The sequence below is a fragment of the Ambystoma mexicanum genome, chromosome 7q, assembly GCF_040938575.1.
Source record: "Ambystoma mexicanum isolate Mex_15411 chromosome 7q, UKY_AmexF1_1, whole genome shotgun sequence".
Lineage (NCBI taxonomy): Eukaryota > Metazoa > Chordata > Amphibia > Caudata > Ambystomatidae > Ambystoma > Ambystoma mexicanum.
Window position 1 is genome coordinate 471,985,287 of NC_090941.1, and position 25,669 is coordinate 472,010,955.

The following is a 25,669-nucleotide window of genomic DNA, read 5'->3' on the forward strand; positions in this document are numbered from 1 at the left end:
GTGATTTTAATGCCTGCTTTTTGCAGGCGTTAAAACCCATGCCGCAAAGGGACCTTGGTGCTAATTACGCCACCGTATTTTACGGTGGCGTAATTAGCGCCTTTCCCCATTCCCATTTTGCCCTATGGGGCGAAAATGGGAATGGGGAAGGGTAAAATGGGAAATGGGGATTTACCGCCCCACTCACCTTGGAATGGGGCGGTAAATCCGCCAACCACCATGGCGTAAACATATTTTACGCCATGGTGGTAAGGATAGGACCCAGGCGGTAACTTACCGCTTGGGTCGTAATGAGGGCTTTAGATTCCAAGATTGTAAGAAAGAAATTATTCTACCTGGTAGATTGAAAAGGGTTTGGTCCACAAGACAGAACTTGAGAAACCAAGTCAAATATTCATGCCCCCAAATTGCTCCAAAGGTTCCATCAGAATCACCCTACTAAGCCAGGATCGGAGGGTCTATCCTTGGGAGGGGTCTTGGGGAGAAAACTGTCATGATCCCAGCCAAAGAGCACAGCGTACATCCAGGCATCCCAGATAAGCTAGGAACAATACCTCAGTCAGTGGGTCTAAAGTGGGTGTTGTCTGGCATAAATGGCATTTGCACAACTCCCAGCATCAGTTTCCATAGACTTTCACAGTGTTAACATTGGACTTATACTCCAAACATGGCTACCGCAAGATCCATTCTTATCTGACAGCGCGTTCCATTGATATTGCAGAGGGAACTACTTAAGCCCTGCCTCTGCTGAAGCGTTTGCTTCGCGTCTTCTCCGCTGGCAGCGGGTAATGCTACTGATGCTTTCTCCTCACAGAACCTATCAAAGGAGACAAATATATAAACATTAGCTTTACAGAAAAAAAGACAACAGAATCTCATAATTTATAGAAAAAACTTACCGAACCGTAGTTTTCTTCGAAGCATTATCTTCAGTCAGCAGTGGTCATTTATTACTGCAGCAGCTCCTGTCAGAAGTTCCTCTCACTCCGCCTACAGATGGAACACCTGGCACCGTGCGATATATGGCAGGGACTCAAAGGGCAGCAAAGGGGATGCACACACTTCTCCCATGTTTATAATACGATGTCCAGGATTGACTACTTCTTTGTCTCAGTGGGGCTAATGGGGAAAATTCAAGGGATGGAGATAGGCCCAATTTCACTTTCAGATCACGCCCCTCTTTGGGTGGATATGGTAACGCCGGGGAGAAATAGAGGGCTGTGGAGTTGGAGGCTCTCTCAAGAAATACTGCACGATCCCATCTCAGAAAACTATATTAGGGAAAAGATGGAAGAGTATTTTGCCCACAATGACACTGGGGATGTCTCGGTGGGAACCGTTTGGGAGGCCTTTAAGGCCGTCATCCGGGGTCATGTGATAGCCCTAAAGGCATCAAAGGATAAACAGAGGTTCATGTGGGAAAAAGAATTGTAGAAGAAGATAACCGATATTCAAGGGAAACTCATGCGAAACCCCAAATCCAGCCCTGAAGAAGGCGCTGAGGCATGTGCAGGGACAATTAGATTTCTCCGTACAAAGAAAGCAGAGAAAAGCCTGCTGTACCTAAGACATTGGTACTATATGAAGGCCAACAAGGTCGACAAATACCTAGCGAGACAACTATGGGACAAACAAGCAGCACTATCGATCAAGAATATACAAAATTCACAGGGGGAGACACTACCTCGCACAGGGGACATTGGGGAAGTTTTTAGAGACTTTTACCAATCTCTATACGCTACAGGTAACCCAAACAGCGAAGACCAGGAATCCTACTTAAAAGCCCTATGTATCCCACAAACAGATAGAGCAGCATTGGAGGGGGAAATTAGAGAAGAGGAGGTGATTAAAGCAATATTGGGACTCCCGTTAAACAAGGCACCGGGCCCTGATGGGTTTACGGCCGCCTTTTACAAGAAATTCGCCAGTACCCTAACCCCATTCTTAACAAAGCTCTTTAATTCCTTCAAAGATGTGGGGAATGTGACACCATCAATGAACGAGGCCAAGGTACTAGTCTTTCACAAAGAGGGGAAAGACCCTACACAGCCAGGGTCCTACCGCCCAATTGCCCTAATTAACCTTGACTCAACATTGTATATAACAATTCTAGCGTCCAGACTCTCCCCACTTCTCCCTAAACTGATAAACATTGATCAATCAGGTTTTATGCCTGGTCGGCAAACCCACAATAACACGAGACGAATAATACACTTGGTAGAGAAGATAGGCATTACGCATACCCCGGCAATATTATTATCATTAGACGGCGAAAAGGCATTTCACCGGGTGGAATGGTCTCTTCTGTTCCGTACGCTAAAACACATGGGGTTTGGGTATCAATATGTAAAAATTATCATGGCGAACTATACCACTCCGTCCATTAGAATAGCCATAAACAGGGAAGTCACGGGTAGAGTGGAGATCACGACCGGCACAAAACAGGGATATCCCCTGTCCCTTCTCCTATATGCTATTTTCTTGGAACCGCTCCTAATTAAAATCAGGGAGTCTTCCTCCCTTACAGGGATTGAAATGGCAGGTAGGCAGCATAAGGTGACAGCGTACGCGGATGATATGCTGGTTAGCTTAACGGACCCGGCACATACACTCCCTGAAGCAATACAAGAGCTAGATCAATTTGGGGCAATCTCAGGGCTAAAAATTAACAAACACAAATCGGAAATACTCATTTTGTCAGGCGACAGAGGGGAAATAGCACAAACAGCAACCCCCCTAAATCTAAAGATAGCAGATAACGGGATAAAATACCTAGGCATAATCCTTACGAATAAGGTGGACCTCCTGTATGGGGAAAACTACCTGGGTTTGTTGGCAAAAATAAAAAGGGACTTAGAGCAGTGGAACCCATTAAAAATCTCATGGTGGGGACGCATTGCATCGATAAAGTCCTTCCTAGGCTGATTTACTATTTCCAGGCTATTCCGATAAGGGTTCCCAAGACCTTCTTTAGGGCGCTGTCAAAAAGTAATCTCTTCCTTTATACAGAAAAGGAAACCACCAAGGGTAGCAAGAATGGTGCTAACAGCATCAATTCACGCGGGGGAATGAATCTTCCACACTTCTATAAGTACTATCAAGCGGCACAATTGTGGGTTCTGAAGGAGTGGATGGCGGAGGATCAGCAAAAAATATGGGTGCTGAAGGACAGGGCGGTGGCGAGATGCCCACTAGTAGAGATGTTGTGGAAAGGGAGACAATTTAGGCATCCAAATCTCAAAATCAGCAAGGTCATGAGGGCTCCACTGGAAGCTTGGGATGAACAAACGCGGAAGGGCATCTTGACATAAGTGAATGCCCCGTTTACTCCCATGTTTAGGAATCCAGAATTCCCGCCAGTAATGGAAAAGGGGGTATTCAGTAAATGGGAGACAGCAGGGTGCACAAAAATAGGTCAAATGATACAAGACTAGGAAATTAAATCATTCGAAGCATGTAGAACACAACTAAACCTAATAGAGTCAGACAGATACAAATATGATCGGCTTAGGCATTGGCTAGCGACACTGAATATCAGACAATCAGACAAACGGCCACAAGGGATTTTACTCCATTCGAAAAGTTCACATTCACTAACTCAGGATCATTGAAGTTGGTTTCGTCACTATGTAAGTTTATCAATGTGCAGGAAGAGGACCGCAGGTGGAGCTATAAGCTCAAACGGGAGAGCATGGGAAACCATCAGTAAACCACAATGGGAGGAACTATGGATAAACAATCCCAAATTGACACGCTCGGTCCAAATGAGGGAAATGTGGGTGAAGATCGTGACCCAATGGCACTACACCCCGCAGAGATTAAACTTGATGTACCCACACTTATCGAAATTATGCTGGAGAGGCTGTTCAGGGGAGGGCAATTAAAGGCATATATGGTGGGACTACCAAGGGATTCGAGGATTTTGGGCCAAAGTAAAGGCACAGATGCAGGGGATGTTTCCAAATGCTAGCCAAATGGGAGAGAGAGTTTGGTTATGCAGATTAAAGACCCGATTGCAAAGACATTTTCAAAAACACAATGAAGAAGCTTCATGGGTCTGCTTATAGCAGCGTGGTTAGCAATCGCCCAGAATTGGAAACAACGGGACCCACCATTGGTGTTTGACTGGCTACAGAAGGTGTGGGCACTAGTGGCAATGGAAAGACTAACCCATAATCTCCAGGGCACAAGCGGGTCCTTCCGGAAGGAGTGGGGAGCGGTACTGGAATACCTCCAATCAGACTATATGGAGCAATGGTGCCCGCATAAAATAAGAATTTTGGACCTTTTTGAGGCATGAGAGATATCCGAATAGGTACTGAGTACTGAGATCTTCCGGTGGGTGTGAGGGGGGATAGAGGTGGGAAGGGGGGGATTAAAGTTTGATATTGAAGTTCATCAAAACAATAAAAATATGTTTTAAAATGAAGAAAAAAGTTCCTCTCACAGCCGCAGCATCTTCCGGCCTCAGTTTCCTCCGAAACCGCAGCATCTTCAGCCAGAAGTTTCTTCCGCCAGCTCTGCACCATCCGAAAGGATTTTTCCTCAGCTTTCCGCAAATCTGCAGATAAAACAGAGGTATTTAATTAACTAAAGAACTTAATAGAAATACAAAAGAAAGTTAAATAAGCTTCCGTACCTGAAGTATTACAAGTTTCTCTCAGCACAGTTTGTACCGCGCTTTTCCTGAAGACTGCAATTATTCCGCATAGTTGAATTTACGTTGTTAAAAGTTTCCTCAGCCATAAACGCTTCTGAATTCTGGGAATCTGCAAAAGAAAAGGTTAATTTTTAGAAAGAGAGATCTCTCCAACGTAGGGATAATTACAAGATATAAAGAATACAGCGTTTTTACCAAGATACTTTACCCAGAGACATTTTCTGGAAAAATATAAGCATTTCCAAGGCAAACAACTATTGAGCCCTCAGCATTCCAAGACTCCATTGTATTCCATTTTCAACGCGTCCCTGTAGAAACTAGGATGGAGAGCTCCACATATAATAAACACAGGTGAGAGGGGAAAAATACCAAGGTATATATTTTAAGGCAGCACCTTCTCAGTAATTAGATGTTATAGCCATTCTATTGTTGTTATTATCTTTTCTACAGAAAAGGAATCCCAAAAGTGCCCAAGTACAGGTTCACAGGCTGAGAAGGCATTACGCTCCTGTGGAGTCCAGGTAAGTGTTACAGTAGTACAAATGAAGGTGGAATACTATGAGGCAAAGGCATAGATCCTCATGGTAAACTCTTGTAGAAGTTGAAGTTGTTGAAGTGGAAGTAGAAGTAATTCTGACAAAGATACCTACTGTGACTCCTAATCTTGTAAAGAGAGACATACCAAGTGTTTACCAAGATCTGTGTTTCATTAACATTTACAGAAGTTGTATTTCCTTTGAACTGTGGTAATTCGTCTTGGACAACTGGAAGTTGTGGAAAAGCATTGTGGCTGGGAATGACATTGATGCTATTTTGGTGAAGTGGAAAGTCTCATCACCAAGAGGACAAACTTTTGTGTTATTTGAACTTTGGTTAACAAAACCTTACTTTGACATTGAAGACATTGTGAGACAGGCATGGTATCAAGAGATGGCACAGACACAGAAGATATAGTTCAAACACCTTTATTTTACGGATCAGGATGGTCTAACGTCTTACTAACCCTATGCTATGGCAGGATTTCCCTGCCTACAGAAATCTAAGGAAAGTCCATGTCCTATAAGTCCTATAAGTCCAAAACAAAATAATGTGTGTGTCTTTTTTTTTTTTTACTTTTCTTTAATGGCACCAGTGTGCCAACAGTTCTCAAACCCTGTTCCCACCCCTCGGTACTATTCGGCATTTCACATAGTATATTCCTTTCGACAGTCGTTACTTCATGTCATTGCCAGATATCGCTTCACAGTGCTCTTTTCCGTTATACACATCATACAAGTGGGGTGCAGAGAGGTCACCTGTGTTAGACAACAGTGCATTGTTCCAATCTGCTTGTGTCTCTGATTTAGGGTCTGGTCGGTTCCACAGGCCCATCATTGGATTGCCCGATTAAGTATTGCACGTAGGGGTCGCACATGCGCTTTGCTGGTTATGAAACAGGGAGCCCCAGCCGCTTTCCATGTCATTACATTATGTGATATCCGCCTTCTACTGAGCAATCTTTGGGCTCTGCTTCTTACCCCACATCATCGCTACCCATCTTTTCGCCAAAATCAGGAATAAACCCACCAGTTTCCGCGCATGCTTAAAAATCGGTTTAGTGTAGCCCAACAGAGCCATCAGTGGGTTTGGTTCTATATGCTGTCCTGAGACCCCTCTGACTGTCTCAAACCCCTGTTCCCAAAAGCTCTGTAGGACAGTGCAGCCCCAGGCCATGTGAAGGAAGTCTGCAGACGCACACTTGCATCTTGTGCACCTATCGGAGATTTCAGGAAAATATCCCTTCAGTTGTATGGGTGTATAATAGAATTGGTGCAGGTATTTAAAGTGGATCAGCTTAAACCTTGTGTTAATGGCCCCCTTTCTTATCATCTCACAGCAAAACCGCCAGACGCCTTCCAAAATCTCACATCCCAGAAACTGCTCCCATCTCCTCTGACCGGGGGGCTTTTGTTTCCTCCCTAGAGCTAAGACTTAAGGCATACAGTCCGGGCGTCACTTTGTTACCAAGACCCCACTGCAACAATTTGTGTAGTATAAAGGCGGTAGGCGGCTGTTCGGGGAAAGATGAGAGTAATTGACGGATAGCCATCCTTAGTCTATAGTACAAAAATATATCCAATGCGGTTACCTCCCCCTTCTCCTTCAGTGTTTCCAGTGTTATGAGCATCCCATTGGGGAAAAGCTCCCCAAAATGAGTCAGTCACAGTTTCTTCACCATGGTCATGAAGCTAGCCTCTGCAGTGATAGGGATCCCGGGGATATGTGTTACCGGTAGCATTGGAGAGTAAAGGACCTCTTCTCTGCTCTTATGTTCTGTACGAGTCCAGGCTCTGCAGGTCACGTCTACCATATTTTGCATTTGGTGTGCCCTCCCTGGTGCCATGAAAATTACTGATCGTAGGGGGGCTGGCACAGCTATTGCCCTCTCAACCTCCACATGCCTCCTATCTCCCCGCTCCCCAAACCAGCAGGTGAGAAACCCAGCCTGTGCGACGTTGTAATAAGTTTCAAAATCTGGCATTGCAAGACCCCCTTCATGTATAGGTTGTGTCAGTTTATCCCAGGAGACCCTGGCCTGTTTGACGGCCCAAATGAACTGAAAAACTGCTGATTTCAGCCCTCGAAAGTAGTCTCCAGGCACTGCTATTGGAACATTTAAGAAAATATACAGAAACCTGGGGAGTATTGTCATCTTTATTACAGAAATCCTACCGAACAGGTTGAGTGGTAGATTTTTCTATCTAGAGATGGCCACCTTTGCTTGCTCCAAGACTCTCAGATAGTTGCTGCTGTACACTACCTTCATATCTCTGGCTATGTTAACCCCCAAGTAGCGGGTCAGAACCATATGCCACTGGAACCCCCACCCGTCCTCAAATTGTTTCACCCCCTCTGTCAGTGGAAAGAGGACCGACTTAGTGGTGTTTACCTTTAGGCCCAAGAGGTCCCCAAACTGCTGAACATCCTGCATGATTGGATCCAAGTTAGTTTTGGGATCCTTGATAAACAGCACCATATTGTCTGCATACAACGATATCACTACCTTATGAGTGAACAACTGAATTCCCCAATGAATATGCAATTCTCTTATCCTTTCTGCCAATGGTTCTATTGCTAGGGCAAACAACAGGGGTGAGAGGGGGCACCCCTGTCGTGTTGCCTTTTCCAGCGCTATTGTTGATGTTAGTTGGCCATTCACCCTTATTTTAGCCACCGGGACTGTGCATAGTAAGTATACCAGGCCTATGAACTGTTCTCCCAGTCCCATGCGACGCAGAACAGAGAACGGGAATGGCCACTCAACAGAATCGAACGCCTCGGTGGCGTCAGAAGAGCAGCCACCACCGGGTCCTCCTGCCAGATCGCTGTGATCAATCCAGACATCCTCCTCAGCCCATATGAGGTGGAACGCCCCGGTATGAAACCCGACTGGTCTGCCCTCACCATTGTCCACATCAAGTGTGGCAATCGAGATGCAAGGATTTTCGCTAAAATCTTATTATCAAGGTTAATGAGTGATATCGGGCGGCAGTAAGAGCAATCACCGGCAGGTTTGTCCGGTTTCACATCCTCCTGGCTCTGTTGATACATGTTTAGTAGGTGAGGGGCGAGTTTGTCAGCGTAGTGCTTATAAAATTCAGACGTGAATCCGTTAGGCCTGGGCGATTTCCCATACGGCAGAGATTTAATAGCATTCAGTACTTCTTCCAATGTTAAATGACGCCCTAGCCACTCACGCTGTTCCTCCATGCACCAATGTAATGCTACTTGGTCAAGATATGCATCTATCACTGATTGTGAAACCTAGGTCTGGGAGGAGTATAGTCAACTGTAAAACCCCTGGAACTGCTGGGACTAATTACTTGTCCTCGAATCTGTCCACCCCATGTTCGTCCGTGATCATCGAGACCCTGCCCCTGAGATTATCCAATTTGGTTGCTCTCGCTAATGTTCTACCCGCGCCCTGTCCCTCCCCGTACTGGCGTATTGCCATCTTTCCCCAGATATATTTGGCTTCTCTTTGCGCTAGCCCCTGAAAATCCTGCAGTTGTTGCAATATCTCTGCCTGTTCCTGATGAAATGGAGTAGCTGCGGCTGTCTACATAGCTCGAATGTCACTCTCCTTAGCCGCCAGCTCCCTCCTTATTTGCTTTAAGATCCCTGATTCCCTGGAGATGGACTCCCCTCTAATTACACATTTAGGGCATTCCCACAGCACCCCCAGTGACTTCACTGAGCCCTTGTTGATCTCAAAAAAGGAATCTATGGCCTCTGCCAGGCAGTCCCGGAACACTGTGTCCGTGATACCTTCACTTTTAAACCTCCAGGGTGGCCTTTCCCTCCCTCGGCCCGATACCTCAACAGTTAGCAACACAGGCACATGATCTGACAGTGTGTGGGCCATGATCACTACCCTCTCCACCCGTTCCAGCAGCGATTGTGATGTCAAATAAAAATCTAGCTGTGAGGCAGAATTATGTGGTGCAGAGTGGTGCGTGTGTTACTGTGTACCCTGGTTCCTGACCCTCCACACATCTTCAACCTCCCACGAAGGCACATATCCTGTATTCTGCTTGGTCCCTTGCTGCCAGGGCGATAACGAGTCCCTGTTCAGTCATTTGTGATGTTCATAACCGCATTGACGTCCCCAGCCCAGATAATCTCCCCCAGCGGTAATTTCCCCAGCTGTAGATCAATCCAATCCAGTGTTTCAGTGGAGTCCTGGTTCGGACCATAATAGTTCATAAGGGTGTAGAGCTTCCCCTCTATGGTACATTCCACCAGTAGGGCCCTCCCCTCCTGATCTCGGACAACATTAGCCTGACTAAACCCAACAGAGCTGTGTATGAGGGTACTCACCCCCCTTGCGTATGGTGAGTACGATGAGAAGTATTTGTGGCAGCCCCAACTCTTTCCAAATTTGTGTTCTACCTCAGAGTTCAAGTGAGTCTCCTGTAAGAAGGCTATCCCCACCTGATGTCATTGCATGTATAGCAAAACCTTCCTGCACTTCGACGGGCAGTTTAGCCCCCTAACATTCCAGGGGATAAAACTAAGCAGCATCATTGATCACCCCTAGGACATGCACATTTTTGTGGGGGTACACTTCGAGCTGGCCGTAGCCTCAATGCCCCCCTGAGCATACCGCATAGATACTGCACGTGTCGCGTGTGATCTTATGTTCATACCGACCTCTCCCTCTCTACCCACCTCGACCAACAACCCCAACTCTGACTTGCTTCCCTTACATGAACAAAACATTTAAGCTTCCGCATGGGGGGTAGCCTGGAGCCCAGCTATCCGCCACACCTCCAAAATCTTATAGTTCCCATCAGACCCTACGAGTATACTATCACCAGTTTTCAAGAGTTGTGCATTGATAAAGGATATATGTCGTCGGTCACGTTGCCGAGGATGTCTTGGCTTCAGTTCCAAAAAGGCATTAGCTTCCTCCGGAGTATGAAAAAAGATTGCTCGTCCCTCATGCTCTGTTCAGAGTTTGTTCGGGAACAGCATGGTGTAGCGAATTCCTCTGTCTCTTAGTTGTTTCTTGATTTCTGTAAATGTCTTCCTGGAGGCTTGAACTTTGTCCGAAAAGTCTGGGGAGAGTTTTATAGTGTCTCCCTTATAGGTCACCGTACCTTTTTCACAGGCTTTGCAAAGGGCATTGTCCCTATCCCGATAATTTATCATTGAAGCTATGATTGGGGAGGTGGCGCACCCGGAATAGGTCTCTTCTCAGTAGGGATTCGATGCGCTCTTTCAACTATGTACACCGCTGAGAAGTCTTCTGGCCCAAGCGCCTCTCTTTCTCTCAGTATCTCTTCCATGAGGGGCTCCATGTTCCTCTGCTCCACCGACTCTGGTATCCCGATTATCCTTAGGTTGTTCCATCTGGAACGTGACTCCAGGTCATCCTGCTTGTCGGCGAGCTCCTTCAACGCCCACTTCACAACCGTCATGTCTCTGGTCACTGAAGCGGACGCATCCTCCACAGTTGACACCCTTCCCTCCACCTCGTCCAACCACTCGCCACGTTTGTCCAATCGGACCTGCGTGTGGTCAACCTTGCAGGTAAGTGTGTCCATTTTCCCATCCAGTGATTGTATGCTGGATTGTAATTGATTGAACATCTCCTTTATGTCCTGGAATGCCACGGCTGGATCTTGAGATATCGTTTGGGGTTGTATTTCTGGGGAGTCTTCCATTGGTTTGTTATTTCTAGATTGTGACAGTGTGTCGAAATGTAGCTTGGGCTGCTGTTTACCCCCTTTGCCGGACTTGGACATCTCTGCTATACCCGGATTGTACGTAGAGAGGCTTAGAGGGTCGTATCAAGCTCAGTGTCTTGGAAGCCACTCCACACTACAGTCTTCCCCTGATGCGCCCCCGTGTATCTCACGGTGGGTACCCAGTGTCTATCACACAGTCTGGTATGCCCGGAGTGTAGGATTGTGGCCCCCTGCTGTTGTCATCTCTTTGCTGACTCAACTCATTCCAGTAGTCATTGTGTGGATGTCATGATGCCTACCCCCGGGCATCCGGATCGAATCCATCAGCCCCGGGATCAGGCATACAGATATTCATCAAAACCCCAACAGCCCCGGCTGGGGGCTGTTTGGGTTCAGTCCTGGCGCCTTAGGCGCCAGGCTCATAATAGGAATCAGTCCTGGTGCCATAGGCGCCAGGCTCATAGACATTAATTACCTCATGCAGACCATGCTGCAACTGAATCCAAGCCAACGTGAGGCCTGGATGGGACTATTTTATTACAGGGACTATTTTTTACTCGGGTGTGGTTCTGGGGAACTTCTTACCTGGAACTACTTTGCAGGCTATTTAAGCCACGCCCAATCAGCAGGACACGCTTCGCGTTATTCTGCATTCTGCAGCGTGACGCTCACTGTGCCTGCAAACCTGTATCCAGTCTTCTGCCACGCCCGTCTCGAATCCGGAGCTCCTAGGAAAAGGGGAAAAGAAGGAGAAAAGGTTAGATCGCGAACATCATTTCTATTCCTTACCTGATTCCGGACCCAGCACATCTCCGAGCCTGGAAAGAACATTATTCCAACACATGTCGCATCGCCAGCTGCAGCGCCGCGTTATACTCACCAGTCCACAGCATCTTTCGACTCGGCGCCGCCTCCATCTTTTTCGTCGTCGAACTCCAGCATCTGGGGAAAACCAAAGAAACAACAAGGTGAGTCGGGAAGCCGACAAATACCATCTCTTTACCATAGACTTACCTGATTACCACCGGAGGCATTACCCTTTAACATGCCACATCTTCATATACCGTACCTATAAAGGGAGAGAAAACAACAAGTCAAACTCATGCAACTTTTACCGGACAGTGTTGGGAAATACAGACTCTTACCTAAAGGCCATCAGCTACCTCCAAGCAATATTCTTTCGGACGCAGCTGCAATTAAAAAAAAGGTGAATGGACCAAGAGTGAACATCGGACATATTGAACTCTTTTGAACTTTATAAGCCCCAGAGTCAATAGCCGGAAATCCTCCAGTACCTTCAAGCCAGTGAAGTAACTGGTATCTACGCGCCCCTGCGTGCCACGCAGGATGGAGAGCTCATCATTTAAATACATAAGGTGAGCTTACTAAAAGGGAATATCAGAGGTGACTAGTGGGAAGATCGAGAGCAGCGGGGGGGTCCTTGCTAAAATCCACGGGTGGCTATATCCCTTTCTCCACTTGCAGGAGAATACTTCTTCGGGTCAAGCAGACGAAACTAGGCGGGCCAGTCCAAACAGTCATCTCTGCACTACGCATCACGTTGGTGGACACCGCAGCTGTCCGGGTCCGACCGACAACCCTGTGGGAACCAGGTGAGTGTAACAGTGGACTCCTTCCTTCTACGATTCCTGATCTAGTGTTGCCTTTTACTTCATAGCCCGCTGTCCCCTGTAATATGCCGCTGTTGGGGTTCCTTGTGATTGGTAGGGTGCCACGCTGTAGGATATCACTCTCACCACTGCTGCAGTTCTTCCGCGGGCCCGCCGCCCTCCGGTGACCTATAGGTGGATCTCGCTCTTAATCAGGCCCGGGCCTGGCATTGCCTTTTGTTTATCAGAAGCCCAATGTCCTTGGACATCCCTACCTTCATTTACTATGATTTTTTTTTTATTTTATTTTTTTTTTAAATGTTTTTATTAATTTTAATCAAACAAAACAACAATACAACCAAACACACAGTGCATTTCAAAACAAAATAATTATATTGATTCTCCATCTCAGTCACTGCTTCCCCCGCTCCCCCCCTTTATGAGCCTGTCTGTTCATCGTGTTCTGTGTCAGCCGTCTCGCTTCCTGTAGATTCTGTCCAATCTTGCGTTACTCCAAACAATCCAGCTATTAATGATTTCCATGCCATCAGGGTCCCTGTCTCTTCCTCCCCCCCTACAGTGTTCGACTCTTGCCATACCATTGTTTCTGCCTCTGCCCATTTCTGTAACTCCTTCCACCACACCTCCACCCGTGGCTTATGACAAGTCTTCCAACCCATGGCAATCCTTCGCTTAGCAATCACATATGCCCGGTCTTTTAGTTTACCAACATGTTTAAGTTTCGATGATCTGGGGAACCCTCCCAGCAAGCAGGCCCAAACTGTATCTATGAGTAACGTGACCCCCTTCTCGGCTAGCTTCTGTGCCACTTCTCCCCAGAAACGCTCAATTACTGGGCACGACCAAAACATATGTGTCATATCAGCTTTCTCCTCGTCACATTTGGGACACGCTTGTCGTCCAACGTTATCAAACTTGGATATCTTCTTAGGCGTCATATACGCTCTGTGTGTTATATACAATTGTATCTGCTTCAGTCTGGCATTTCTTGACACCTTTTTATGATACCCCAGTGCCCGTTCCCACATCCCATCCTCTATCGGGGTTCCCACTTCCTCCTCCCAATCTAGCCTCAATTGCGTCAAGTCCCTCCCAGCCTTAGACATCACCATCTCATACAGTCTAGAAATCTCATGCCCCCCATCCGATATATCATATATTTCCTCTATTATGGCATCTGGTTCTTCTTCCAACACAGTTTCAGGCCACGTTTCTCGAATCTTCTGCACAATTCTATGGTATGTGATGTACTGACCCGCATGCAATCCTGTTTCATCCCCAAGGGCCTCAAAGTCCAGAATAGCTCCTTCTTGCCAGATGTCTCCCAACGTTATCAGCCCGGCCGATTCCCAGTGGGTCCTGATTATCGCCCTTAACTGCTAATCATCCCCAGCCAATGCGACTAACGGTACCTGCGGGGAGCATGGAAATGGGTTCTCCATCATTCGACACGCCCGACGCCACATCTGCCACCCGAGCATCATCATCCTCGGGCGCCCTCTCATTTCGGACCTGGGCAGCCAGATCATCTCTCTTAAATGAAATGGGGCACAATCATGTTAAAATAATCTACCTTAATCTACTTTCACCTCGTCTGAAAGCCATTTAGCCACATCAGCCCGGCCGATTCCCAGTGGGTCCTGATTATCGCCCTTAACTGCTAATCATCCCCAGCCAATGCGACTAACGGTACCTGCGGGGAGCATGGAAATGGGTTCTCCATCATTCGACACGCCCGACGCCACATCTGCCACCCGAGCATCATCATCCTCGGGCGCCCTCTCATTTCGGACCTGGGCAGCCAGATCATCTCTCTTAAATGAAATGGGGCACAATCATGTTAAAATAATCTACCTTAATCTACTTTCACCTCGTCTGAAAGCCATTTAGCCACATATTGCAGCTGACTTGCCACGTAATACACCTCAAAATTGGGCAGTTTTATACCCCCTCGTTGATAAAAGTTTTGCAGCTTCCACAGCGCCACTCTGTTCCGGGTACCGTGCCACAAGAAATCCCTACACATACTGTCAAGTTTAGCAAAAAACTTCTTAGATATCATGTATGGGATATTGCTAAAGTAATGCAGAAGCCTGGGCAGGACCACCATTTTTAGCATCGCACCCCGTCCCATCATTGCCAGGGGCAACTTAACCCAAAATTGCATACACTTCTCGATTTCCTTGAGTGCCACCTCGGTGTTATGCTTGTGCTCCTCCTCCACTGTATGGTACACGTCTATCCCAAGATACCGGAAAGAACTAACCTCCGACGGTACTTGTAGCATCGGTAACCGTCTCTCAGGGGTCCCTTTATAATCGCCTAGCGGAAACGTACTAGATTTTTGGGGGTTCACCGCTATCCCAGACATCCCTGCATACCTGGCCATCACCTCCAGTATATACTGGAGGTTTTCCTCCAGATACTTTAGGTATAACAAGTCATCTGCGTATAAGGAGATCAAATGTCGTTCTCCCCCCACTTCAATACCTATCGTATCATATTGCTGTCTAAGGTATATTGCCAGGGGCTCCAGGGGTAATATATAGAGCATCGGGGACCAAGGGCACCCCTGCCTAGTGCCTCTACTAAATTGCCACCTCTCAGATATTATTGAACCCGTTCGAACTTTGGCCAGCGGTTCGCTATATAGCATCTTCACCCACCTCATATAACCAGGCCCCATACCATACTTCTCCAAGGCCGCCAGCAACCACGGCCACTTGACCGAGTCAAAAGCTTTGACCGCGTCTAGGGACACGATCGCCATTTCGCCTTCAGCCGTACTACCCCACTCAACAACCCGTCGGAGTCGTCTATGATTATGAGTTATATTCCTATTCGGGACGTAGCCCGTCTGGTCAGGGTGTATTAGTTTGCCAATCACTCTCTGCAATCTATTTGCCAGGACTGCTGTCAATATCTTGCTGTCCTGATTCAGCATCGAGAGAGGTCTGTAAGAGCCACAGCTGTGTGCAGGTTTATTAGGCTTGGGGAGCGGTATTACGACTGCATCTCTGAGTGATTCCGGCAACCGTCCCACCTCGAACGCTTCATTAAACATTTCCAACAGCGGGGGGAGCACTTCCTCCCTATATGTCTTGTAGAATTCGCTCGGGAGCCCATCTGCCCCTGGGGTCTTGCAAGTAGGTAGTTGCCTCACCACTTCTCCTAACTCCTCCAGGGTGATTGGTGCATCTAGCTCGTCCCTTTCTTCCCTACTTATAGTAGGTAGTCCTATATCTTCTAACGTTTCCATTATTTCCTCTCGGCTGCTCCCCATCTTATCTGCATACAGCACTTTGTAATATCCTGCAAACTCCTCGTTGACACCCTCTTGGGTGTCCACCATGTTACCATCTTCCCTCATTATCGTTCTGATCGGGGATCTGGGTGTCTCGCTCTTATAGAGCCATGCTAACAACCGTCCCGTTTTATCCCCTCCCGCATGCTGTCTCTCAATGTACTTTTTATAGTTTAGGTTGCAGAGCCTCTCCCAGTGTTCTGCACATTTCTGCTGCAGCCCAAGTACCCGCTCCATATCTTCGGATCCACCCTTTAATACTCCCTCCAGTTCTTCTTCCGTCCGTCGTAGGTCAGCTAGAACCCCGCCCTGCAGGCCCTTTGATTTGGCAATGGCAACCCCTCGCATCACTACCTTGAAGGCTTCCCATAATGTGCTTGCCGAGTCAACGCTTCCCGTGTTCTCCTCAAAATAATTGGCAATCTCCTCCCTTATATTTTCTCTAAAGACTGGGTCCTTAAGCGCCTCAGCGCGAAGGCGCCACATCGGGATCCGTGCCCTCGGGGGGCAGTACTGCCACCCCAGAACCAGCGGCGAGTGATCTGAGAGGACCCTCGCCTTATATTCCACCTGGGTAACATCTGCTATCGCATCCGACGTGGCAAAGACGTAGTCCAGCCTCGTGTGTAGCCGTTGAGGGGCGGAGTAATGCGAGTACTGCCTCTCTTGGGGGTATTGCGCTCTCCACACGTCCGCCAGACGAAAGTCATCTAGCAGTGCCTGTAGTGCTTTCGCCGCTGGGGAAGGACTATCAGTCATACCATCCGATCTGTCTACTTTGGGATTCAGTACACAGTTAAAATCACCACCCCAAATCACTGCGCTACCCATACAAATGCCTAGGTTGACACAGAGCCCTAAAATATGCCGCTGTATCCCAATTGGGGGCATATGTATTTACAATACTTATCTCCTTATTCTCCACCAACCCTCTAAGCATGACCATCCTCCCATCGATCTCCGCCACCTCCTGCAATGGTTGGAACGGAACATGCGGCGCCACCCAGTTTAGTACCCCCCTAGCATATGCAGAGTATGTCGAGCCCACCACTACCCCTTTCCATTTCTTAACAATCAACTCCATCTTCTCCCGTGTCAGATGCGTTTCCTGCAATAACGCGATATCAACCCTCTGCCTTCTCAGATATAGCGTGACCTTGTTCCTTTTCAGGTAGCTGTTAAGTCCCCTGACATTCTACGTGATTATTTTAAGATCCCCCATAGCCCATTGCAGTTCCTCTTATCTACCTCCAGCAGGTCCCACCCTCCTGCGCGACACAGATTCAACCCTCCAATTCTACTATATAAGCTCATAAGGCTTGCTTCCCAACTCGAACTCCCCTTAACTACAAACACCCCAAACTCCCTTATCCTCCTCCCACCCTCCCCCCTTCCCGTCCCCAACTTCACCCTCCACAACTGTTGCCCAGCTCCATACCTGGATCTCAGGCACCCCCGCATCTAGCCCTTTCTGGTACAACCCATACTTGTGGCTCAGCAGGGTTAGGCTGCCCTATTGGCAGCCTCTCAACTAAGTCTCGGGGGTAGGTAAGTGCGATCCTGCTGCTCCTATTCGGGCCAGGTTACTATGCCCATTACCTCTATTTTTGTTTAGCTCATGACATACTATATTCCAGTCCCCTTAAGGCACAAAGTTCAAGGGCTACGCCATGTTTATCCAACAATACAAGACACTGTATCCGGGCTCCCCACTTGCCCCCTCCCTCTCAGGGTACATGACATGGTGTCTTCACTTATCGTGTTCCTGGGATCCCTGTTCCTCGTTCCGCGCCGGGCAGCCTTGTAAATCCAGCCATGAATCCACCTCCTCCGGGGAGTCAAAGAACAGCGCTCTGCCCTTATGTAGAACTTTCAGCTTTGCAGGGTACAACAACATGTACTTGATGTCCGCCGCGCGTAGTCTTCTCTTGACCGCAACATAGCTGTATCGCTGCCTCTGTACAAACATAGTGTAGTCGGGGTACACCGTTACCTTGGAAGAGGCCCTCTCTATCATGCCGCCCTTGCGAAAGTACTCCAAGATCTTTTCCCTGTCCCTGTAATTCAAGATCGCAATTATCGGCCGCGGTGGAGCACCAGGCCGTGGTTTCCTCATGAGGGCTCGATGTGCCCGCTCAACAGTGAACCCCTGCGAAAGTTTGTCCGCTGCCACTTCCTGCAGGATCATGGTTTCCACGTAATCCGTGGGGTCTTGGCCTTCTTCTCCTTCTGGCAGGCCAACCACTCGGATGTTGTTCCGTCTAGCCCGTCCTTCCGTCTCCTCCATCCTGTTTTCGAGGTTGGCAACCTGCTGTTTCAGCACGTGGACCTCTTTCGCGTTGTTCGTGCTTACTTCAGTGTTGGTCTGCACTGCACTTTCCAGTCCACTAGTTCTTTCCGCTAGCGCTCTGACGTCCTGTCGCAGCAAGGTAACTTCAATCCCTACGGCATCTATTTTATTTTCCAGGGCTGTCCGCAGCTCCGCCATCGCCGTGCCCCACTTCGCGCTCAGGTCCGTTATAGCTGCAAGGACTTGTTGATTTTCCCTTCCAGGGGGGTCATCCCCTGATGCCTCTCCCGTCTTTTGTGTTGGAGTTGAAGGGGTCCGTTGTGCCTTTGCATAGGTATCCATAGTGGGTTGTTTGCTCCTGGTCTTCGACCCTTTCATGGACATGCTGCCTCCTTTCATTTACTATGATAAGCAAGCCCTCTCTGGTCACTTAGACCGCTGTCTCCTTTCACCCCTTCTATTAGCTGCATCCCGGTGTATGTAAAGATGGTAGGGGCTATCCGTGGGCAGTATGAGTCTGTCTAGGTCGATTGATATTGTGCCTTCTATCCCCCTTTGTTTGGCCGTCTATTTCACAAAAGCGTTCTCAGCTCGGCCCCCTCCAGGGAGTCGATCAGGAGCTGTGGTCCGCCAGCTTGCCACCGAATATCCAGTGACACCAGGAGGGCACCTGCACAACTACATTAATCAGTGTCGTCCCAGTGGCACTACCAGGTTGAATGCCACCTCTCACCTGATCGCTGGCTATGGCCCACCGTCGTCCGCAATGCCATGCAGCAAGGATCCCCTCCAAGATGCTCTGCTTGTAATGTTTATGTCCTCAGTGGCACGCAACCATGGCTTCACCAGTAATATGAGGGGGCCTTGCTCATCAGATGCACACACGTTGCGCACAACCCAAGGTTTCCTCCCTGGGTTTACACTACTAGTCTAAGGGCAATGTTGTTGGTGGGCCCCCTCCTATCATTGAATACTTCTTGTTTGATTTGCACTTCTGATGTTTTCTGTCCCTCATGCAGGATCAACGCTTGTGGCGTCTGCTCCTCTCTCACGATTGCCGGGTGACTGTGTAATTGTTGTGTGGGTCATTGTGTCTGTGACCCCGGCACCCAGCAGTTGATGCCTCCCTCGCTCCTCACCTGCCGGACAGTTCAGCATCATGGCCACGCGCCGCGTGATGCAGCCGGTTCCTCCGGCGGACCCCGCACTTTAGGGTGCACCTCCACCCCCGGGTCGGGTCATGGGCTTGTGGGTGGGGGGCCTCGACCCGCCCCACAGCAGAGTTCTCCGGTCTCCTTGGATGGGAGCTTCTTGGCCCAGCAATGGAGGGACGTGCCCCTCCTCTGAGGCAGTTCAACTGTTGCGTTGGGTGATTGTATTTGGCTCTCCAGTTTCCCTCCAGGAGCGCTCCTCCAGCCTGCACACTGTACTGGAGAGCCCAGACCGCCAGCCACACAGGGGGACCGGGTCCGATGTCCCCTCACCTCCCATGCAGCAGCCTTATTCCTCAGCTGCAGCAAGTGCTTGCAGGACTGCAAGCTTCATGCCAGTGCACTTGCCAGCACAGATGCTCCGCTCCTCGTGGTTGCTCCCAGTCACGTCCCCGACACGTATTGCGGCTCCGCCTGGAGTTAGCAGCTGTCCTCCACTTGAGGAGCAGACGGGTGCCGGCCGGGATTTCAGCCCACTGCAAGGCCCTCATGAGCCAGTGGGCTTCCCCAGCAGCACTGCTCCCCGGTACAGCAGGTCTCCCCAGGCCACGGCGCAATTAGGCACATCCTCCTCGCCCACTTCTGAGTCACTGCCTCCGGGGCCTCCTCTGTAGCATCTGAAACCGGGTGTGTAAGGCATGGAACGATCCAAAATTTCACTGCAGTGCTGACCTAGGTTTCCCACAGCACGACACTCCTCAGAGAGATGTAGGTCCGCAGGGGAACCTCTGAATAGTTGCCGGATCTATGGAGGTGCATAGAAGCTCACGGGCTCGCAGCCATATTGGCTGGGCTCTCTAGCACCCTCCCATAATATCTGTGTCATAACCTATGCTTGTCCTCACTTCTATAATCTAACAATGTGTAGGAAATGTCAAAATTAAGTGTTCAACAAGTTAAAGTATCTGTTCACTGGAGCTTCTTCTACAGCTCCCTTTCCCAATTTCCAAAAAGGTAATAAAGTTCACATATCCATATAGTCTTGGGATTCCCTTCCCCAAGATGAAGGCAATAAAGTTCACACAACACTGTAATTGTGGGGTTCCCTTCCCTAAGATGAAGGCAAATACATTTCACACAACACTGTAATCCTGGCGTTCCCTTTGTGAAGATGAATTTTCCTCTATCGGCTTCCTTTCTTCTGTTTTACAACAATAAAATATCTGGTCCACTTGATAGTTCCTTCTGTTATCTTCTTCAAGGATTCACTCCTCTTTGCAGCTTTCCGATTTTTAGTGGCTTTTGGTCTAGGTGCAGTTTCAGACCACACGGTCCACCCATCACAGGTCACGCAACCAGGGACCACATGCTTTCCTTGTGCTTTAAATCTGGATGTTGAAAATATGTACACTAGGAAACTCTCTGTTCTGGGCTCAGTTGACAGACCAAACCTTCCACCCATCACAGGTCTCGCCACCATAAGTTTTGCCCAATGTCATTGTTCGATAACTTGATTCAACACTCCATATACGTGCAGCTTGGAGTTAGCTTAGTTTCACTTGAGACAGATGCAACAGCCCCTTTCACAAAGTTTGTTATTCAGAATTAATGTATTTAACTTCATATGGGCTCACCAGCCTCTTTCACAAAGTTCCTTATTTAGTAATGTTAAGTTTCACTTCTTATGGGATTAACAGCCCTTGGGAGCGCCAAGTATCCAAAAAACACTTCCAGAGCCTTACCGGATTACTGTGCTCCCCTCGGCGGCTTCCCTTCTGTTCGGAAAAGCTGCTAGCCGGTTCGTCGACTGCTTACTTACAGCAACGCCGGTCTCTCATTCCTCCTCCGTTTCTCCGCAATGCCTGCACTCTGAATTCCCTCACACAGGGCTCCCGTCCTGTTTGCTCCACTGGGCAGAACTCCAGGGACTATCGGCATCATCTCAGCATCTCAGATTCTTCTATCTTGACACAGCTCCAGCTGTATCACTAGTACTCCTCGTACCTCTGTTAGAATTAAGGGCTGGAGCAAGAAAAGTGTGTATAAAAACACGTAGAAAATGGGCATCTGGAGTAAAAACTACAACTCCCAGCAGCACTTGGGAAGGGTGTAGTCCTAGCCGTGCGTCCGTTGGAACAGCTGGGAACAATTAGCAAAGGGCCCCTTGGAACAGCTGTGAACAATTAGCAAAAGCAATAAATGGGCAAGCGGCATATGGCAGGTGTGGCTTATTTTGGTTCGGCAGCAGGCGAAGTAGGAGACGGGCGTGTCAGGACTTCGAAGATGGAGCGGCTTCAGAACGCTTTATGAGGGAGTTCGGACGAAGATGCAGTGACCGTGAGTGGACAGCGAACGCAGTGATTGTTGTGTCCGGGACGGCTCTCAAGCCTCCCGGACATGAGATAAGTACTGGGCAACTGTGTGAATATATTGGACGGCTGCGGGTGGAGTTTCCCTTGCTGTCAGTTACGGGCGGATTACTGTGGTGTTCGGGACAACTTGCGGGTCTCCCGGATTTCAGATAAGTGTTCCCAGAGTTCGTTAGGAACTCGCTTCTTCTTTTTTCAATTACGGATAATGGTGGCTTATTGCTCAGCATTTCACGTGTTCAGGTCTAAGTGCGGGTTGGACTTTATACCCGTGTAGAACACGGAAGGACTCTGCTGGAGGTGTAGGGAACTCTCTGCATTCCAAAATGTTATCAAGTCCACATTGCATGTCATGTTGTATGTTCACTTCTTATACGTGCCTGATGGCCATGTGTTCTTGTCTATCATTGTGATCAATGTGAGTTCAACATGTTGATATGAGACTAATACTGTCAGTCTGGCATCCTAGAAGCAGATATACAGAATAAGGTGTATGTAGTCTTATGTTGCTAGTAACCGGTGGTTTTGACACGTATTAAGGTTGTCAAGTCTTAGGGAGAGATATGCATTGTTTGATATGAATGTTACAAGTACAGAGTGTTATGCTTAGTGTGATATGAATACTATAAGTACAGAGTGTTACAGGTAGAGACAGGTAGGGTGTCTTCCCTGGTGTTTCCCCTCGTCCTATCCACCTCAGGTGTTCCCTCAACCTCTTTCCGGTGTTCCTAAACTCCCCTCCCCATCCACAACCTCTCCCTAACTCCTCTTCCCCCCTCTGGCTGCCACGTGGTGTCCTGTTCATACTATCAGGTGCCTGTGCCAACCACGGGTCGAGGGTTGCCTTACATTTGACTTCTGTGGTTCGGGAAAGGGTGTCGAATACCCTTCCCTTTGCATTGACATAATAAGCCACCCCCATATCGGGATACTTATAACCACCCAAGCCAAATGGAAGTGACACCTCCGCCTTTAGCTGATGTGCTAAAGGCATTACAGGATATTCAGGTAGAGTTGGCACATGCTCGACAAGAGTCAGATAATCTAAAGACACAAGTTCAGAGTTTGGTAGCCCAGAGAACACCACTAGAGAGTAATCAGGCAACAGGAGCTTCTACCAGTAAAAACCCCACGGTAATTGTTCAACCTCCAAGTAGTGTTCCGCTGGCAACACCAGAGCGTTTTGCGGGAGATCCCCGAAATTATATGATGTTTCTTACTCAATGTAGACTGCATTTTTTAGGTAAACCTACAGCGTTTGAGACGATACAGGCAAGAACCGCTTTTGTAATCTCCTATTTAACTGGGGATGCCGCTGCTTGGGCTATGCCATTGGTACAAAAGGATGATCCGTTGTTATATAATTGGGATGTTTTTTTAGCGGAATTTGGCAGACTATTTGACAGACGGGAGGTATCGTTAGCTCAGGACAAGGAACTTTTGGGATTAAAACAAGGAACTAGGGACTTGGTCACCTATGTAACACAGTTTAACCGACTGGTAATTGAAACAGAGTGGCCGGTGGCCAAGCAGACGGTGTTGTTTTATCAGGGGTTACGTGAGGAGCTTAAAGATGCCATTGCCCAAGTTGAGCCGCAACCCAGTACGTGTAGGGCAATGATAGACTTGGCTTTACGCTTGGATCATAGGATGAATGAGAGAAAAGGGGACAAGAAAAGGCCAGAGGTAGTTCCCTTTACACGATTGGACTGTGGGCGGGGAGGCAGGATGAGTGAAATAGAGTCCATGCAGATTGGGAGTATCAGAGGGCCATTATCAGCAAGTGAAAAAGAACAACGCAAAATGAACAAATTATGTCTTTATTGTGGGCAGACGGGACATTTTATACGGACTTGTCCCAACACTCCGCAGAAGAAGGTGGGAGTTGAAAAAAGTACCAAGGAAGCGGGAAAAGAGATGGGCCGACCTTAGGGGGAACACAGGTGTCAGGTCGAAAGATATTTGGTTCCCCAGGTGGGTGGCAAATACAGTGGGGGGTAAAACTTCTCACTTTTGCATTTTGGTAACATTATATTTTGCGTGCACTAAACAAGAGGTGATGGCCATGGTTCACTCTCGGGCGACAGGTAATTTTGTAGATATCTCTTTTGCTGAACAGTTAGGATTGTCAGTAGTGGAGAAACTAAAGATGGAAGGAGTGCAATCGGTGGATGGGTCACCGCTAGTGTCTGGGCCCATACGGAAACAGACTCAAGGTTTGGAGATGATATGTGAATCAGGTCATAGGGAGGAAATCACATTTGATTTAATTGCTGCCCCGCAGTTCAGATTGATTTTGGGCATGCCATGGTTGGTATTGCATAATCCTAGAATTGATTGGAGAAGACAATTGTTGTGGTTTGAGGAGGAACATTGTCAGGGACATACCTTATCAGAAGCAGGACCAGTTGAAGTGTTAACGGAGAAGAGAGTGGAGAAGCAGATGGTGGGGGCTATGAATGGAGAGATTCCTCCACAGTATCAAGAGTTTGTTAAAGTGTTTGACAAAAGGGTGGCAGAACAATTACCTCCCCATAGATCTTATGATTGTGTTATCGAATTGGAAGAAGGAGCAAAATTGCCTTGCAGTAGGATTTACGCTCTTACAGAAAAAGAAAACCAGTATTTACGTGACTATTTGGATGAGATGTTGGCTAAAGGGTTTATACAGCATTCCACGTCCCCAGTCGCCTCACCATTGTTTTTCGTTCCTAAGAAGGAAGGTACGTTAAGAACATGCATAGATTATCGTGCCTTAAATAAAGTAACAATCAAGAACAGATTTCCCTTGCCATTGATTGCGGTTCTCTTGGATCAAGTGAGGACAGCCAAGATGTATACTAAATTGGATTTGAGAGGAGCATATCATCTGATACGAGTTAAAGAGGGCGATGAGTGGAAAACCGCTTTCAGGACAAAGTTTGGGTTGTTTGAGTACTTGGTTATGCCCTTTGGTTTATGTAATGCTCCAGCGGCCTTTCAGTTCTTTATGCAAGAGGTATTGCATGATTTCATTGATGTGTTTGTTATTGTTTATATTGACGATATTTTAATTTATTCAGACTCATCAGAGCAACATGTACAACATGTACAAAAGGTATTGCAATGCTTGCAAGAGCATCAATTATGTGTTAAATTGGAGAAATGTGCTTTTCATGTGACTCAAGTAGAGTTTTTGGGTTTTATTTTGACTGCAACAGGAATTGTCATGGATCCCAAGAAAGTACAGGCAGTAAGGGATTGGCCATCACCACAATGCATAAAAGACATTCAGTTGTTTTTGGGTTTTGCCAACTTTTATAGAAGATTCATTGGCAATTTCTCAGAAATTGTGACACCCATTACACAATTGCTTAAGAAAGCAGTGAGTGTTACGTGGAGTGCTGAGGCAGAAAAAGCTTTTCAGGAGTTGAAGGTGGCGTTTACCACGGCACCTGTATTAAGACATCCAAACACTGAAAGGGTTTTTCAGGTGGAGACAGATGCCAGTAATGTAGCCATAGGAGCTATTCTGTCTCAAAAAGATGAGACAGGAGTATGGCATCCGGTGGCATTCTATTCTAGGAAACTGTCGGGGTGTGAACAGAATTACTCCATCACTGATAAAGAGCTAGTGGCTATCCGATCAGCATTCCTTGAGTGGAGACATTATTTACTGGGAGCCCGGCATCAGGTGGTGGTGGTAACCGATCACAAACATTTGCAATATTTTAAGACAGCTCAAACTTTAAGTCCAAGGCAATTAAGGTGGTCTCAGTATTTCAATGAATTTGATTTTGTGGTAACATTTAGACCAGGAAATAGGAATGGGAAGGCGGATGCCTTAACTCGGCAACAGAATTTAGACAATATTGTAAGTGAAAAGAAAGCAATAATTGCGCCAGAAAAGATCATTGGGTCTATTACGAAGCAATTCATTGATCAGGTGAAGAAAGCCTTACCAGCTAGACAATTGCAGGAGTGGCAGAATAGTTATCCGACAAAAACAGTACGGGAAGGATTACCATACCATCAGGGTAGATTGTATTTAC

General features: G+C 47.7%; 1 protein-coding gene across 1 annotated transcript in view; it reads right to left on the bottom strand.

Moving 5' to 3' along the window:
• ELF1 (E74 like ETS transcription factor 1) overlaps nucleotides 1-25,669 on the bottom strand; it is a 917,745-nt gene that overhangs the window by 728,887 nt on the left and 163,189 nt on the right. The window lies entirely within an intron of this gene.